This window comes from Canis lupus, chromosome 12 (assembly GCF_048164855.1).
Source record: "Canis lupus baileyi chromosome 12, mCanLup2.hap1, whole genome shotgun sequence".
NCBI classification, from domain to species: Eukaryota; Metazoa; Chordata; class Mammalia; order Carnivora; family Canidae; genus Canis; species Canis lupus.
In genome coordinates, this window is record NC_132849.1 from 60,660,645 (window position 1) to 60,676,528 (window position 15,884).

A 15,884-nucleotide genomic window follows, 5' to 3' on the forward strand; every position below is an offset into this window, starting at 1 on the left:
CCAGGGTCAGAGGATGTTGCTACGGGGGAGCAAAGCGATGCCAGGCAGACCCAGAGATGAGAAACAGTCCCGGCCGTGCTCTGGAAGTGGAGGCCCGGCCCCGTGGAGCCGCGCAGCCCGTGGAGCCGCACACCGCAAGCCCTCCCCGCCGTGGCTCGCTTATTTCCCCGTTTACTGAAATGAACATTAAGGGCGTCCTTGCCGCACACAGCTCGTCTCTCCCCGCACATTAATATCTCTTTCCAGGCCAGATCGGCGTCTATCTTTGGCTCCCCGAAAGCTCCACTCACAGGGCCTTGGGCAACGTCGGTGCTTAATACAGAACTTAAATGAACAGTTAATAGCATCCGAAATCAGAAAATGGGCTTTCATAGGAGTCCAATGTCAAAAATAAAATACCTCCAACCGTCAGAAAATAATTTGTTCTTTCCCGGTGTCAGGTCGCTGCTGCATCTAAAGTCTGAGTACAGCTAAAGGAAGAAAGTGCAATCTGAACACAAATCAAATACCTGCAAAGCAACCAACCCTTCTGTGACGTGACTCGGGGCAGTAAGACACCCGTGAACTGACTCAACGTTAGGCGTAGGAAAAGAAAAGCATTTATTATTTCTCTTCCAGCCACAGAAGCATCCCTTGATGTTTCTGCGTGTCGTCCTTGTGCCGGGGCCGTGCTAACCTTCCCTGTGTCGTTGCAACGTCTCGGTAGCTGTGCTGCCGAAGCGAGCACCATCACATGACGTTTTAAAAGAGAAAACACAACAGAAGGCATAAAGGAGACAAATGATAAATCCACAAACCAAGGGGATCCCTGGGTGGCTCAGTGGTTTAGCGCCTGCCTTTGGCCCAGGGAGTGATCCTAGAGACCCGGGATCAAGTCCCGCATCGGGCTCCCTGCATGGAGCCTGCTTCTCCCTCTGCCTGTGTCTCTGCCTCTCTCTCTCTCTCTCTCTCTCTCTCTGTGACTATCATAAATAAATAAAAATAAAAATTAAAAAAAAAAAAAAAAAGGCATCACACTGACCAGTGACTTCACAAGATCCCTCTGCTGCCAGATTCAAAATAACACACAGGCCCGTCCTTCCTTCAGCTGAAGGGAGCAAACCAACCACCGGCACACGTGAACACGGCATCAGTGCAGGGACCCTGTGACAACTCACCCGTGCACACACCAGGACCCCGCGCATGCAGACGTCACGGCCATGACTGCGCCTGCTGGGGACGAGGAGGTTGGGAGCAGAGAGAAGAAATAAATGCCATGTGCTGAACAAGCCCACGGCGCTTCTGACTTCCATCAACCTCTGTGCACGCCAGCATTTCTGAGGCACGAGTGCTTTCTCTTCACTCCCCAGATTGGCTCAAGTGTCTTTCTGTGTGCGTGTCAGTCATCACCGTCCAGGATACACGCCGGCCACTCTCGTCGCCCCGATGGAGTAGCATCCGGGGACCCTGGGAGGCTCACCCCACTCCACTGCTCTAACAAAACAAAAGCAGAGGCTCCCTTCCCGGCATGCCTTCCGTGCATCAGAAGCAAACTTTTGCTAAGTTTTCAAAAATAGGAATGTGAGCCAGACTCTTAAGCGTTGCTCTGGAAACCTCAGAGAGACACTCGGCTCTGCTTAAAGACCTCCTTCCAAAGGAACAAACGTCCACGCTGCACATCCTAGCCCATCCCAGGGGAGGAACAGAAGAAAATAAAATCAGAGGGTTTCAATGAGCAAAAAACCCAAACCGCACAGTTTATTTTTTCTCCTCCCATGTTTCCACACAGTTTTTTAATGGCCTCCACGGTCATAGAATATCCTCCCAGATATTACAGGAAATCTGTGCATTTCTGGGGTTTTTTTAAGAGATTTTATTTATGTATGAGAGAGAGAGAGAGCGCACGAGCAGAGGGGAGGGGCAGAGAGAGAAGCAGATGCCCTGCTGAGCAGGGAGCCCGATGCGGGACTTGATCCCAGGACCCTGGGATCATGACCTGAGCTTTCAAAAGCAGACGCTTAACCAACTGAGCCACCCAGGCACCCAATCAGTGCATTTCTATTTTTTTTCTTTATTTATTTATGATAGTCACACAGAGAGAGAGAGAGAGGCAGAGACACAGGCAGAGGGAGAAGCAGGCTCCATGCACCGGGAGCCCGACGTGGGATTCGATCCTGGGTCTCCAGGATCGCGCCCTGGGCCAAAGGCAGGCGCCAAACCACTGCGCCACCCAGGGATCCCAATCAGTGCATTTCTAAAGAACAACTCATTCTTAGAGTCCCAGAATGTGAGGGCACAAGGGGGGAGGGTGCTGTGAGGAAACAAAGGGTTGCAGTGAGGAAGTGACACAGCGCTAACCCTGTGGGCCCCCGTGAGAGCGGCACTACGGCAGACAAGCCCTGTGGGGTCCCAGGGGCCTGGGCACCCACTTGCTGCTCCAGCCACAGTTCCCCGGGACGTGAGCAAGCAAACGGACCCCAGGGTCTCTGTGTTTCCAATCAACCATCAAACTACCTTGCAAAAGTTCTCAGTCCCCACCGCTCCTGTCAATCCCTCTGCTTCCTTCCTACCTTGCCCACCTTCCGGCAGCCCCCAGGCGCAGCCATGGAGAGCGAGGCTTCCCGGCCCCAGGGACGTGGGTGGGAGGGCCCCCGGGAGCTGCAGGCTGACTGGGATGCTTCCCACGGACTCCACCAGCCTCACCGGGAGCTGGGCCGCCACGGTGCATTTGCAGGATCCGGTGGCCCTGGCCTCCCACAGGGAGTGCTGTGTGCTGGGGATAGGTCTCGGGTACTTGGGTGGGACCGTCATGTGTCCCGCCCTGGGGGACTAAGAGGATGGTCAGGCCGGCAGCTGACACTGCTGGTCCATGCCTGGGAGCCACATGCTGAAAGCCTCATCGAGGAGCTTCGCCGGGGCGTCCAGTAGATCCCTCAGCTTGTATCCAAGGGTCTTCACAACCCACCCAGAACACCCTGGACACCTGACCTTGGGCACGACCCAGGTCCTCTTCCCCAACCTGTCCCTGAAGGGTTGGGAGGGAACTGACCTTTCACCACGCAGAAATGTCAGAGTTCCGCGCTGAGCCGCGCTGGCCACGGACCACAGGAGCTGGTGTGCAAGGACCACCTAGCACCGCGTGCACAGAGGGCAGGACCCAGAGCCGAGCACCCTGCACCCGACGTGGGGTCAGCCCCGCAACCGCCCTGCGGCACCGAGCTCGCCGTCTCCGGGTCTCCACTCCTCGTGTCCAAAACAAGGTGGAAAGGCCCACGTCCGCGCTCCTCGCGAGGAGTAAGGCAGGTTTCACGAGCAAAGCGCCCAACAGGGCCCAGGCACAGGAGATCCTCGGGTGCAGGAGATCCTCGCAGGGGACCCTGTCCCCGGCTCGAGCTCGTCAGAGTCAGCATCACCCCGAGGGGGACAGAGCTTTCAAACTTCCTCTCCAGGAGACGCACTGCGCTCCCTCCGAGTTAGGGTACCGCGTCACAGGCTCCCTGCAAGTGCTTCCCAGGAGGGGCCAGGGTGTGGCTGCTTGTGCCACATCCGAGCCAAAGTCCATGGAAACTAAGCAGAGCTCGTAAAATGCTGCTGGGGACCGGGCATGTGGGTGGAGGCTGGGGACCCCTGGCATGTGGCCGGAGGGCAGGGAGGACGGGGGCACTGTAGTCCCGGGCCCTCGGACACCAGCAGGTGGGCGGCTTCCTGCGGGTACCTGGTGCGGCCCGCAGCCTCAGGGAGCAGAGAATGGGGTTCTGAGTCATCTACCCCCGCTCAGCCCACAGGCGCCAGTTGATTTGGAAACAAAAGAGGAAAAAAAAGAGTCTTGCTGCCAAAACAAAAGCGTTCTGTAAGCACCTGGCCTGCATGAGCGCCAAGACCCCGTGGGTCTGAAACACCCGGACGGTGACCCCAGGCTCAGCGCGGGCCTTAGGTCTGGCAACGCCACCTGCCCCGCCAGCCCAAACCAGGGAGGCGGGGAACACGCACGCACGTAGTGCTCTGACCTCTGTGTCTTCAGGCTCATGCAGCAGAAACAGGGAGCACCGCATTGGCGCCCACGTGCCAGGCCCAGCCCCGCACGACCCCCTGCCCACAGTCCAGGAACAACCTTACCAGGAAGCGGCGCCCAGCCCGGGACCCTTTGGGAAGTCAATGATGGCCACCGGGACGTTCCCAGAATAGTGGACAACGAGGCTCTGGCCTGGCACCGAAGAGCCACATCAAAGTCTCGGGAACATCAAAGTCCCAGGAACGCGCCCCTACGATTCAGGAGAGAGTCTGCTGCGCGGTGGCTGCAGGCGGGGGGCCCGGCTGACTCCTGCTGCTCCCCAGGGCACTGCAGGCCCCCCCGCCAGGGGCTTCAGAAGGGGGTCACACGGGTCATTTTCTCAAGGTATATGCTGGCAAGTCCACACACCACTAAACCCTTCGGGTCTGGAAATTTCATTGTAATAGGCTGCTCTAGTAAAACTCTTCTTTCCTTCCAAACCGGCTGACAGCTAAAGGGGTGGGAAAGAAAAGCAAGGAAGGCCTGTCCTCTCCCCGGTCTGTCCGTCCGCACTGCTTCTGTCACAGCAGTTAGCAAGCTAGCCGGGGGCTGTCTTCAAGCACCTTTTACTCTCTGGACCTCTGGCCAGCCTTCGGACGGGAGCGGCCGGCCAGAGCGGTGAGGCTGCAAAGGGAGGGCGGGGCGCGGCGCAGCAGGACCAGGTTCCAGCACCCCACGGCCCGCGCACGTGACAACCCTTCCGCAAGACGGCCGTGTGCTTCCATCTGTCACCTCGCAGAGCAACGTGACAGGAGCCCTGCGGCAGTCCATACGCTTCCTCCTTCCTAACCGCCCACCTGAGTCCGTGATGGCCTCGCAGGGCACAGCCAGGATCGGACAGCCTTGGCTGCAGCCTCCAGAAGAGAAGCTAGGAACCTGGTACCAGGATGCAAAACCCCAGACACGCTGGGACTGGGGGCTGGGGGAGTGGGGAGGGTAGAGGAGGCCACAGCACCTGCACGGTGGTGTCTCTGGGTTCAAAGCCCGGAGAAGGGGTACAGCAGATACGGACGTGTCTTCTGCCTAAAGCATTTGCAGAGTCGGGTCTCAGAAGATGTTCAGAATCAGAAGCCGCAACAGTCTCAGTATTTAAAGAAATGACAGTGTCACTTAATCCCATAGATACAAGTGTGCAAACCTGCCTGGGAAAACATGGGGACAAACAACGCGGGGCACCACCCCCCTGCAGAGTCCACGGCACTAGGTGCATCGGGCACGTGCAGCCAGGACGCCAACACCACAGTGGGCAGCAGGCGGACCAGGGCCCCTCTGAGCCATCACGGCATCAAGCACCCACCCATCTGCCAATCTTCCCCTTAAACCACACTTTGCACACAGGTTACCAGGGGATGCAAAAGGGGACCCGAATCACTGCCGCTTGCTCAGTCAGCAAACACTCCCAAGTGCGTCCTGACCTTCAGGTGCTCCCTCAAAGCCCAGCACCTGCAAGGCTTTGCACCGCTGAGGAAATCTATGACCACAGGGCCCAGGAATGGGGGCTGGGGTGGCAGCAAGTGCAGGGGAGTGGGGGGGGGGGGGCTCCTGCAGACACGTGACAGACGGGAGGGAGTAACCAGTGAAAAACCATCCTGGACTCCAGCCGGGTGGCGGCCAGGGCCCCGACAGCATGAGACGGCGGCCAGGCCAGGTGCAGAGTCTGCGCTTGGCCCCCGAGGCCCTGGGAGCCACCGATAGGAGTTCTGCAGAGAGTCTTTCATGTTTGTCGTTTTCGAGCAATTATTCTGTAGCTTAAGGGCAGAGAAGCCAGTAATAACGTGGAAATGGCCCCGCGTTTTCCGTAGCATGTGGATGCCGTCGGATAATGGGTAAGGGAGCGGACCATGCACGACCGAGCCTTCCAGACATGACAGGCTGAGGGGGCTGAGCAGTGCGCCCGGGGGGCCAGGAGATCAGAACACGCGTGTGCGAGGATCTACGTGGATAGAGCAAGAGGGAAACGGAAAGCATCTGGGCGTCACATTCAGCCGAGCCGGACTCAGGAGCCAAGAGCGAGCGGGTTCCTGCGCGCTTGGGCACTTCCTACCCCCGCCGCCCTGCAAGCCTGGGCGCTGCCGCGTCCACTGCCACCTGCGCAGGGGTCGCGGGGAGGGGGGAGGGGAGAGAACGTGCACACGGGCGCAGGGAAAGCACCAGCGGCACATGCACGGGAGCCGTCAGGCGGGGAGCCAGGGGCCCCGAACACCTCTGACTGCAGCTCAGCCGCCCACAACCACCGCACCAGACACTGAGGACACAGGGACGATTATGGAAGGTGTTGTCCTCAGGGACTTTACAGGAAAATAATCGGCTCGGACTGTGTGTCTGACCTCAGGGGGACAGACTCTAGGAAGCTGCCAGTCGGCAGCCAAGGCTCCTTGGTGTCAGACACAAGTCTCCATGAATCAGAGCCCCCTTAACATGTAATCTGGGCTATTTTGGAACACCCCATAAACCTTAAAACGGTTTAGAGGGATCACCTCATTGTCGAAGGTCTCAGAGGGCCCACAGCCACGTGGTATTTTTATAGCTTCTTCTGGAGTCGAGAGCTGTACGGATTTTGTGCTCACTCTGAATTTAACTAGTATTTAAGTGTGCTGATTATAGCTGCAAACACACTGCTTATTCCAGTGTGTGGTTGTGGAGAGGTGGACGGGGAAGCAGCTTTGGAAATTTACAGCACAGAAATAGCATGTGGTCTGTCGGCTTGAAAGAACGGATCCCTCTGCGACCAGCAGTGAGAAGACGAGCAAGAGCCTGAAGCAGACAAGAGGCAAGAGAAGAGACCAGTCTCTCTGTCACCACGTCCCTGTTACGGGACTCTCGACTGGCTCCTCCTTGGGCTGGCAGGCTCCCCGGGAAGCCCACAGCAGGCCCAGGGTTGGGAATTAGAAGACACTGCAAGTCTGGCTGGAAAACTGGGGTCACGCAAGCAAAGGACCTAGACAGACATGACCTGGATTTGAAGAAATAATTCAAAGTGGAAATGTGTAAATCATGTCCTTGTCGGCTCCACGTGGAGCAGCAACTCTACCTGGTTGTGGGAAGGAGCTGGTGGCTGCAGGAGCCCAGAAGGGGCCATGAAGACGTGGACTCTGGCCCAGCCACCAGCCAACCCAGGGCCCCTTTGGAGCTTCCAGCTTCTGATGAAATATAGGGGTTAATGCAAAGGAGTGCTGGTGGGCTCTGCAGCTCCCTGGCTTTCCCTGGAGGCCAAGGCCAAGCACCCTTAGTGTGGGCTACAGGTGTCCCGAGCTTGTTCCACCCTGAGTCTGCTCTGCCCTTTATTTCCACTTATTAAGACATTGGCCTTTCGTGAGACTGATTTGAAGAAAGGGCCACTGCACCACCACCTCCCCAAAACAAGTTTTGTAAACCACTGTAGCGCAGAGTTCCAACATCTCCTTTGAGCTGAACGTCCTACAATTCTATAACCAGACACATGGGTGTTGCCATACAATGAAACATTCAGGAGAAAAGGCACATCTGATCTGACCCTAATAGGGTCTGGCATAGTGCCACAGACACCTAATAAACACATTTAATAATGAAACTCTGATGTGTACCAGAATTTTAAGTCCCTGAGAAAAACATGGGACAAAGAGGTTTCCTAAAAAAAAGAAAAAAAAATATATATATATATATATAGAGAGAGAGAGGGAGAGAGACTATTGGCCTTTTAGTTTGTGGGCGGTAATGGTGTGAGTCTCCTTATACATGTTGATACACTATTAAGAAATAAATGTAAAATCAAATTATAGAATTACAAAAATCTACAATACCTTGCTGATAATAATTTTAATGCTGTTACGTTCTTTCTTTATGTTTGCAAAGTATATGAAGGAGCAGAGCTCTCTTTACATGCAGTTTAGATCTGGATCATCCACCTAGTCCAAACTGACCAATAAATACGTGTTTACACTAATATTTGTTGCACACACTCCACTGACAATCTACACAGGAGTCATGAAAACCTTCCTGCAGCAGAAGGGTTAGCACCCCCTGGGATACTCCCAATACTGAAATGGCTTTAGGACCCCAGAGACTATACCTTTAGTAGCAACAAAGACGTAATTACTTTAAAACAAAAATAAGAAACAGCTACTCCTCTCAATATGATGAATTAGATTCTATAATGGTCTCTCACACTGGAAAATAACCAAAGCCCAGTTAGAATATTAAAACAAAGCAAAACAACAAAAAAAGCACACATAGCTTATAAGTCTAAGTCAATCACGGTGTTCTAAAGGTTTGTGCATTTTAAAGACCGAGGAGTTTAAAGAGTTTATCTTAGACCGAGTCTAAGATAATTATCTTAGACTTTATGTATAGTATATGGTAAAATTTCAGCAGTATCCACTAAGATAAAAGAAACAGAATGTATAACTGCCAAATTATAAAAGGAAAAGATGCAGTAAGAATACAAAGACATGAACATGCACTTAAAAGGAAAGTAAGAAAAGAGTATAAAAATAGTTTGGGAGATAAAATCCAAATATACTAAAGATCATAAGAAATAGATGGATTAAGCTTGACAGCTGAAACAAAGAAATGATAAAACTGAATTGTACAAAGAGAGGAAGATACATCAAATCTTGAGAAACTGGAAAGATTGGAAGTCAAAGGACAGAGAAAGGTGAAACAGGGAAATGCTAACCAAAAGAAAGTTATTGGAAAAATTAGAATTTAAAACAAAAAGCCTAACTAGAAAAAAGAAAGTAACTACACAACACCACAAGTCCACTTCATTATTAAGCTAGAATAATTCTAAATTTGTATACATCGAATAGCTACAAAATATAAAAAGCAAAATTGATATAGTTACTGACAAAAATGGCATATACACCATCCAAGGGAAAATTCATTATAACCTAATATAACGAACATACAAAATTTGTAAAAATATGGAAGACAGAAAAAGCACTATTAATCTAAATTTAATAAACATGTAAATCTCAGAATCAGCAAACTACAAATTCACAAACTTCACAAAACTACACGGAACATTCAGAAAACCGAACAACACACAGGGTCATAAAAAATGACTCCTCAAATTTCAAATAGTGGTATTATCACATGGACCATCTCACATCAATGCAGTCAAGACCACCGTCAATAATGAAGAGCCCCCAACTTTGAAAACTGTCAAAGGCTTAATAATTCATGGGCTTAGAAGAAAGTACAGAACAATGATGAGAATATTATTTAACAAAAGTTAAGATGCCATTAAAGCAGTACAGAGAGGGAAATTCATCATCTTAAATGCTTCATTAATATTAAAAAGAAGACTAAAAATTATTGAGCTGTCTGAAGCTTAGTAATTCAGGAAAGCAACTATAGAATAAACAGAGTAGAAGGAAATACCTGTTAGAGATAAAAGTAAAACACAAGGTTAAAATAGAGTCAACAAAGGCAAAGGTATTTTGCTTTTAAAATAAAAATGAACTCTTTGGCAAGTTGGTCAAGAAAAAAAAAAACAGATGTGGCCCAATAAATGATATTTGTAATGAAACACAAATAGCAGAGACTTAAAAGTGAATGAATAATTTTGTACTGATTTTAAGTTGAAAATAGGGAATATTAAATATACTCCTAGAAAAATATAATTTAAGAAAACTGGCTCAAAAAGGAGTTCAAATAATTTTATAAACCCTAAAAAAAAAAAAAAAAAAAAAAAAAAAACTTGAGCAGATAGAAATCTTCCAACAAGGAAAGCACTAGATCTGGTCTTCAGCTGAACACTACCAAAATTTCAAGAGCAGATAATTCAAATCATGCAAGGAATAGGAAGAAAAGAAAAAAAAATAAAACTTTCTACATCAGACAAAAGCAGTTAGAGTCAGGGAAAATATAGACAAACTGACTCATGAGTAAAGAAAAAAAAAATTAAACAAAGTAAGACCAAATAGAATCCAGATGTGTATCAGAATTGCATTAGTGGGGAAAAATCCATAAGGTTGAACTAGCTAGATTTACCCTAGGAATACAAGAGAGTTTACCATTGGAATAATACATTTACTCTAACACAGTAAGAGGAAAACAGTAGAAACCATAAGGTCATCCTAACAGATGCAGAACAGCCTTTTATAAAACTCAATATGCATGTATGATCAAAAACATAAGACACAACTCTGCAAAACAGAAACATAAGGGAACTTCCTTAACCTAATAGGGAACATTAAAAAAAAAAAAAAAAAAAAGCAACAGTAACATCACTCTTAATCAAATTAGAACATTCATTTTAGAAATCAAAGGCAAGGAAAGGACATCTTCCATTACTTCAATGTAATATTGTAGTAAGGGCCCAAACTCAAACAGGAAGATAAGAAAACAGGCAAATTGAAAAGGAATAACCAATACTTTATTTAGTCACACATGACTTTTTATATAAGGAGATATCTACGGACAAAATATTAGAAATACTGAAGGCTTGGGAGAGTGGCTAAATGCAAGCTCAACATACAAATGTCAATGACATTTTTATACCCCAGCAAAGATGCCATCTCCAAAAGCATCCAAACTAAGGTGCCTAGGAGCAAATGAACACATGCAACATGCATGTACCTAGGACAGCACACAGAAAAGTATAGAACTACCAAAAAACATTTGTGAAGACAAACATAGACAATGATACAATGTTCATAAATAGGACTCAATATAAAAAAGGGTAAATTCTTTCTAAACAGACGTATAGAATTAATGCAATTCAAGCAGATGCCCAACAGGTTTTACTCTTATAATTGGGGTGTTGTTGTTTCATAAATTAACTTTAAAATTTCTACAGAAGGCCAAAGCCTGAGTACAGCCAAATACCAATGAATTAGAGGAATAAGGTGAGAGGGCCAAATATCAAGTCTTAAAAGAGAGCTACAATAATTAAGAGCATGATGGGGTGCCTGGGTGTCTTGGTCAGTGAAGCATCTGCCTCCAGCTCAGGTCGTGATCTCAGGGTCCTGGGATCAAGTCCCACATCAGGCTCCCTGCTCCATGGAGAGTCTGCTTCTCCCTCTCCCCCTACCCCTCCCTCTGCTTGTGCTCTCTTTCTCAAATAAATTAACTAAATTAAATAATTTTTAAAAATAGCATGTTGCAGTGATACAGAGGTAGGCAAATTAACAAACAATAAATGGAGAAGACACAGAAACAAACCCATGCACATATAAAAACTGAACACATTACAGAACATGTATTTCAGATCAGCTGGAAAAAAAGTATTATTTGGTAGATGGTGCTGGGTAAATTATTTTTCCTATGGACAAAAATCATATTGGATTCCTACATCACACACCAAAATAAACTCCACATAATGTTAAAACTGGAAAAGGAAAATATAAAAGTAACTTCTGACCTCAGGATGCAGAAGTGCATCTTACAATGAAAATGAAAGGCCCTACTATAAATGGGCAAGGATGACACACTAAATACCCTAAAATCCAGAAAATCTTTTCATCAAAAGACACCTTGTGAAAATATATGGCACAGGCTGGGAAGTGATATTTTAACATATGAAGCCAACAACATTAGTCTTCAGAACATTTTAAGAAGGTTTCAAATCAATGAGAACACACCCAATTCAACAGAAAACGAGACCAAAGGAAGGAGAGGAAAGGTCTTTTTACAACAGAGGACAAGGTGGTGATGAAGCATGCAGAAAGCTCAGTACCCTGGACACACTACGCTCGCTTTACTGTTAACTGTGCAAAAACTAGAAGCCTAAGAACACCAGGTGTTGGGATAAGACAAGCGTGGATCTCACAAGAAACCCGTTCACTGTTGGTGACAATGCAAACTGGTGTAACCGCTTCCCAAATCCCTACATTTTCTTGTAAGGTTGATCATGAATTAGCCTTTCTTCAGGCCCAGAGGCTCCTCCTAAGTAGATAATCGAGAAGAAACAAGAATAGCAAAATAGCTTTTGCCAAAATAGCAAAAGCAGAATGTTTTATGCCAATAATACAGCAAAGCTCACCCAGCATCCACTGGCAGGAAGACCACGGATTGCTCGGGGTCACATCATCTCCTGTTCTGTAAGGGGTAGACAAATACGTACAGCCACACACAGCAACATGGTCAAATTGTAGAAATGGAGCACGGAGCACACCGGTCTACTCACAGCCTGACCCCATTTCTAAGAGTAAAATTCTATACAGTTTAGGGAGAGACAGAGACCACCTGAACCAGTGATGGGGGATGAGAAGGTGCTGCAGGGGAGGGTGGGACGTGAGGGCAGTCAGACCAGACGGGGTGGGGAACGTTCCCAGGGATGCCCCCTGGGTGGATAATGACTTTAGGGAAGAGACCGGCTCATGGATGTTCAGGACTTGTGCTTCGTGACACACATACATGGGGAGTCCTAGGTATCACGTGCTGCCCGACGTTTCTTTAAAAGTCCTCTTTGGAACAGTCCAATGGCTTATCTGGTTTAGATTTTAAAAGAGTTATCTTCTGGGGCACCTGGGTGCCTCAGTCGGTTAAGTGGCCACCTCTTGATTTCAGCTCAGGTCATGATCTTGGGGACCTTGGGATGGAACCCTGCACCAGATCCGTACCCAGATGAGAGTCTGCTTCAGGAGTCTCTCTCCCTCTGCCCCTCCCACCGCCTGCTCGCTCTGCTCTCTCTCTTTAAAATTAATAAATAAATACATCTTCAAAATAAATAAATCTTCAAAATAAAAATAAAAAGGTATCTTCTCATGAGCACTAAATTTTTCTAGATGGGTAAATAAAAAAAAAATTCATACTGGTTTTCTCTGGGGAAAACAGGCATAGGCATTTTTAAACTGGTATTTAATATCCTCTCTATAGTTTTAATGATTTTACTATGTGTGTGTATTTATTTTAAAAGTAAGTAGCCAGCTTACCTGGTAAACTCTGAAAACTCAAAGTCTGAGATTAAGAGCAAAGACAGATCCTGGAGGGATTCAGAAAGAACACCGTTGGGCACCTGGGTCTCGCAGTGGTTGAGCATCTGCCTTCAGCTCAGGTCGTGACCCCGGGTCTTGGGATCAAGTCCTGCATCCGGCTCCTCACAGGGAACCTGCTTCTCCCTCTGCCTGTGTCTCTGCCTCTCTCTCTCTGTGTCTCTCATGAATAAATAAATAAAATCTTAAAAAAAAAAAAAAAAAGACCACTGTCGCATCACCATCAATAAATTTAAAGAGAGCATGGATGGTCTAGCTGAGCTGGTGGCCAGATCTCTGAATGGAAGAAGGCCTGGATGATATCCACAGGCTCCCCACGCCTCCATCTCCACCCCTAGAGACGCAGCTCTAGGCTCCAGAAGTCCACATTCAACTCCAATACCAGCTCTTAACATCCATGATTTCATAATCCTTAGTTTAGAGGCCGGCCTTCACATCCTGTCCTACAACGGAACAAGAATCTTCCTCAGACCAGGCACTTTGGATTTATTCTCTAGTCTACTGGAAGCTTTTTTGATTCCTTTATTTAAAAAGTATTGCGAAATGCCTTCTCCAGGCTAGCACCCTCTTCAAAGATTATGAAATATGACTTCTTCCCCATCTTGAAATAATTTACATACAAAACATCCTGTTTCTTGTTAATCTTCACATTCACTTACTCATCCGGTGAAGAAATCACAGAATGCTCTCCGTTCCAATCTTTCAAAACCCTATGTTGCCTTTGATTTTCCTGCCTAGGGGCGGGAGTGGGGGGTGGGGAGGGTGATAAGGTTCTGTCCTCTGGTGTTCACGTCAGCTTATACCATGGTGTTGCACTTGGACTGGACAAAGAGGATCCAGAACAAAATGGCACAGTACTGTGTGGACACCTTGTGTGGCCATCCCTTCTGGGGACAGATGCCCAAAGCCCACTAGCACCCCTCCTCCCCTATACACCAACCCTGCCCATTCGTGGTCTTCACAGTGGTAGTCCTAAACTCTGCAAGTAACTCGTTAGATTTCAATATATACGGCCCCTGCCACAGCTGGGCACGGTTACCACCGGGGCTCAAGAGATCTTCAGGTGCCCATGAAGCACCCGTTCAGGATAATTTTGAACATTAAGTACATACCTGAGAACAGATGGTGTATATAAAAGTGAAACTCAATTTTTGGCACCTCTTCCACATATATGCCAAAATCATGTGGAAGAGGTGCAAAGAATAATAATAATAAAGTGCAAAAATAATAATAAAATAAAAGCTTGTTTTAGTGATCGGCCAACAGTTTCATCACTGGATCTTCCTACCAAAGAAAAGCTTGGGAAACCACCTGATCCCTAAGAAAACGAATTACCAAGACATTAATCATCAATCACTCAAGGCCCAACTTCTGGGAAGTGCATCAAAACAGTGCACTAAGGCTGAAGACATGTTTTTTGTTTTTTGTTTTCTTTTTTTTTTTTGAAGACATGTCTTAATTGCACTCATGACTTTTTCTCTTAGAGGCACCTTGTTTAAACCAACATATTCAGAAAGAATTTGAAAAAATATAAATTTTAATGCACCTTTCAGTTTAATGTACCTTCCACTACGCACTTACCAATGCACGATTTTATTACAACAATGCTTCAATCGCAGGCCTGTGCATATTTAAGTTCTTCTAATAACTTAAGAGACTTCTCAGGCCCTTTCACTGCCAAACTAATCAGCCAATCAGACTTCCTTGCTATCCCCTTATTATTAAATTCAAAAACATGGGTTGATACTTTTTAAGACACTAGAAATCAATTATGGAACAGACTCATAAAATCAATTATTAAAACCAGTAAAGTCAGAATGAAAATGAGATTGAGGTAATTGAGTTATGTTATCCGTTTTATAATAAATTACAATGACCCGATACTAATGGTTTCCTCATTGATATTTAATCAAGCAATGTTACAGGTAGCTAGGATCATAAGTTATTTATGCAACTCTAAGTACAAGGGAAGGCACGGGATTTCTTTGCTAACTGTGTAGGCATGTGTCTACGAAGCTCTGTTGTTAGGCTTTTAGGAATAACAACAACAAAAAAAAAAGCAGGATTTTTTAAAATCATGGGGAGGGATTTCCCTTAATTTTGTTAGGTCACATGATCAAACTTTTCCTTTTCGACTCTTCTGGCAGCCTCCAATCTTCTCTTAGTATTGGAAGCACAACAGCTTGCAATGTATCCATCCAGGACACATTTTTTTTTAAAATCCTATCACTACCTTTCACAAATGTTAATGTTAATGGTTCAGCCCCAGAATAGACGCTAACTCCGGGTGTTCAGGGTCCAGCCCACAGTGGCTCCTGACACCTCTGTCCTCCCCCACTGTCCCCGTCCCAGTCACCAGGGCAACTTCCCAGGCTCAGCAGCCACTCCTCATCGCCTCCGTCCTGGGACTGGGACTGGAGTTCCACGTGGTCAGCTCGTGAACATCAGTCAAAGGAAAACAGTAACGCTGAGATGCCTTCCCTTTCTGCACCCCCCACCCCCCGGGCCCCAGCACATGGCCTTGCACGGACGGATGCTCCCCAAGCCCAGATGCTCCCCAAGCCCGGATGCCAGCTGACCGTCCAGAGAGGCCTGTGCCCCCAGGAACGCGCCCTGTCTCCCTCTCGCCCCTCCGGCCCCCGCGCCCGGCAGGTGGAAACCCAGAGCGCCCCTCAGGTCGTGCCCAGGCCACACGCCGCTGCCTGTGGAGCCCGCAGAGCAGCAGGGATACCAGAGCCGCCCAAGCTCTCAAACAAATGAGAAGAGAACAAAAATAAATACAAAGAGAGGGCAACGCGACGGAGCTACAAGTGGAAAATGCGGTCGCTAGGACTGATTTGCACAGAGCTTCCAGCCACAGCAGCTCACAACAGCATCTTTAACTTGCCATTTTCTAAAAATACTGCTCATTGAACCCCCTCGGCTGCTCTGAAACC

At 47.8% G+C, this 15,884-nt stretch overlaps 1 protein-coding gene and 1 non-coding gene across 7 annotated transcripts in view; both read right to left on the minus strand.

Annotated features, from left to right (window-relative positions):
* RNF144A (ring finger protein 144A) overlaps positions 1 to 15,884 on the minus strand; it is a 118,567-nt gene that overhangs the window by 69,671 nt on the left and 33,012 nt on the right. Inside the window, exon 1 of one of the 6 annotated variants that reach the window (XM_072771208.1) lies at positions 1,158 to 1,524. The exons of the other annotated variants lie outside the window; for them this stretch is intronic. The gene's annotated coding sequence lies outside the window, so the exon portion shown is untranslated. Of the gene's footprint in view, positions 1 to 1,157; positions 1,525 to 15,884 lie in introns of those variants that run through there. 6 annotated transcript variants of the gene reach the window in all.
* LOC140601980 (U6 spliceosomal RNA) lies at positions 619 to 727 on the minus strand. The gene has a single exon (XR_012005038.1). It is a non-coding gene; the product is annotated as a U6 spliceosomal RNA (small nuclear RNA).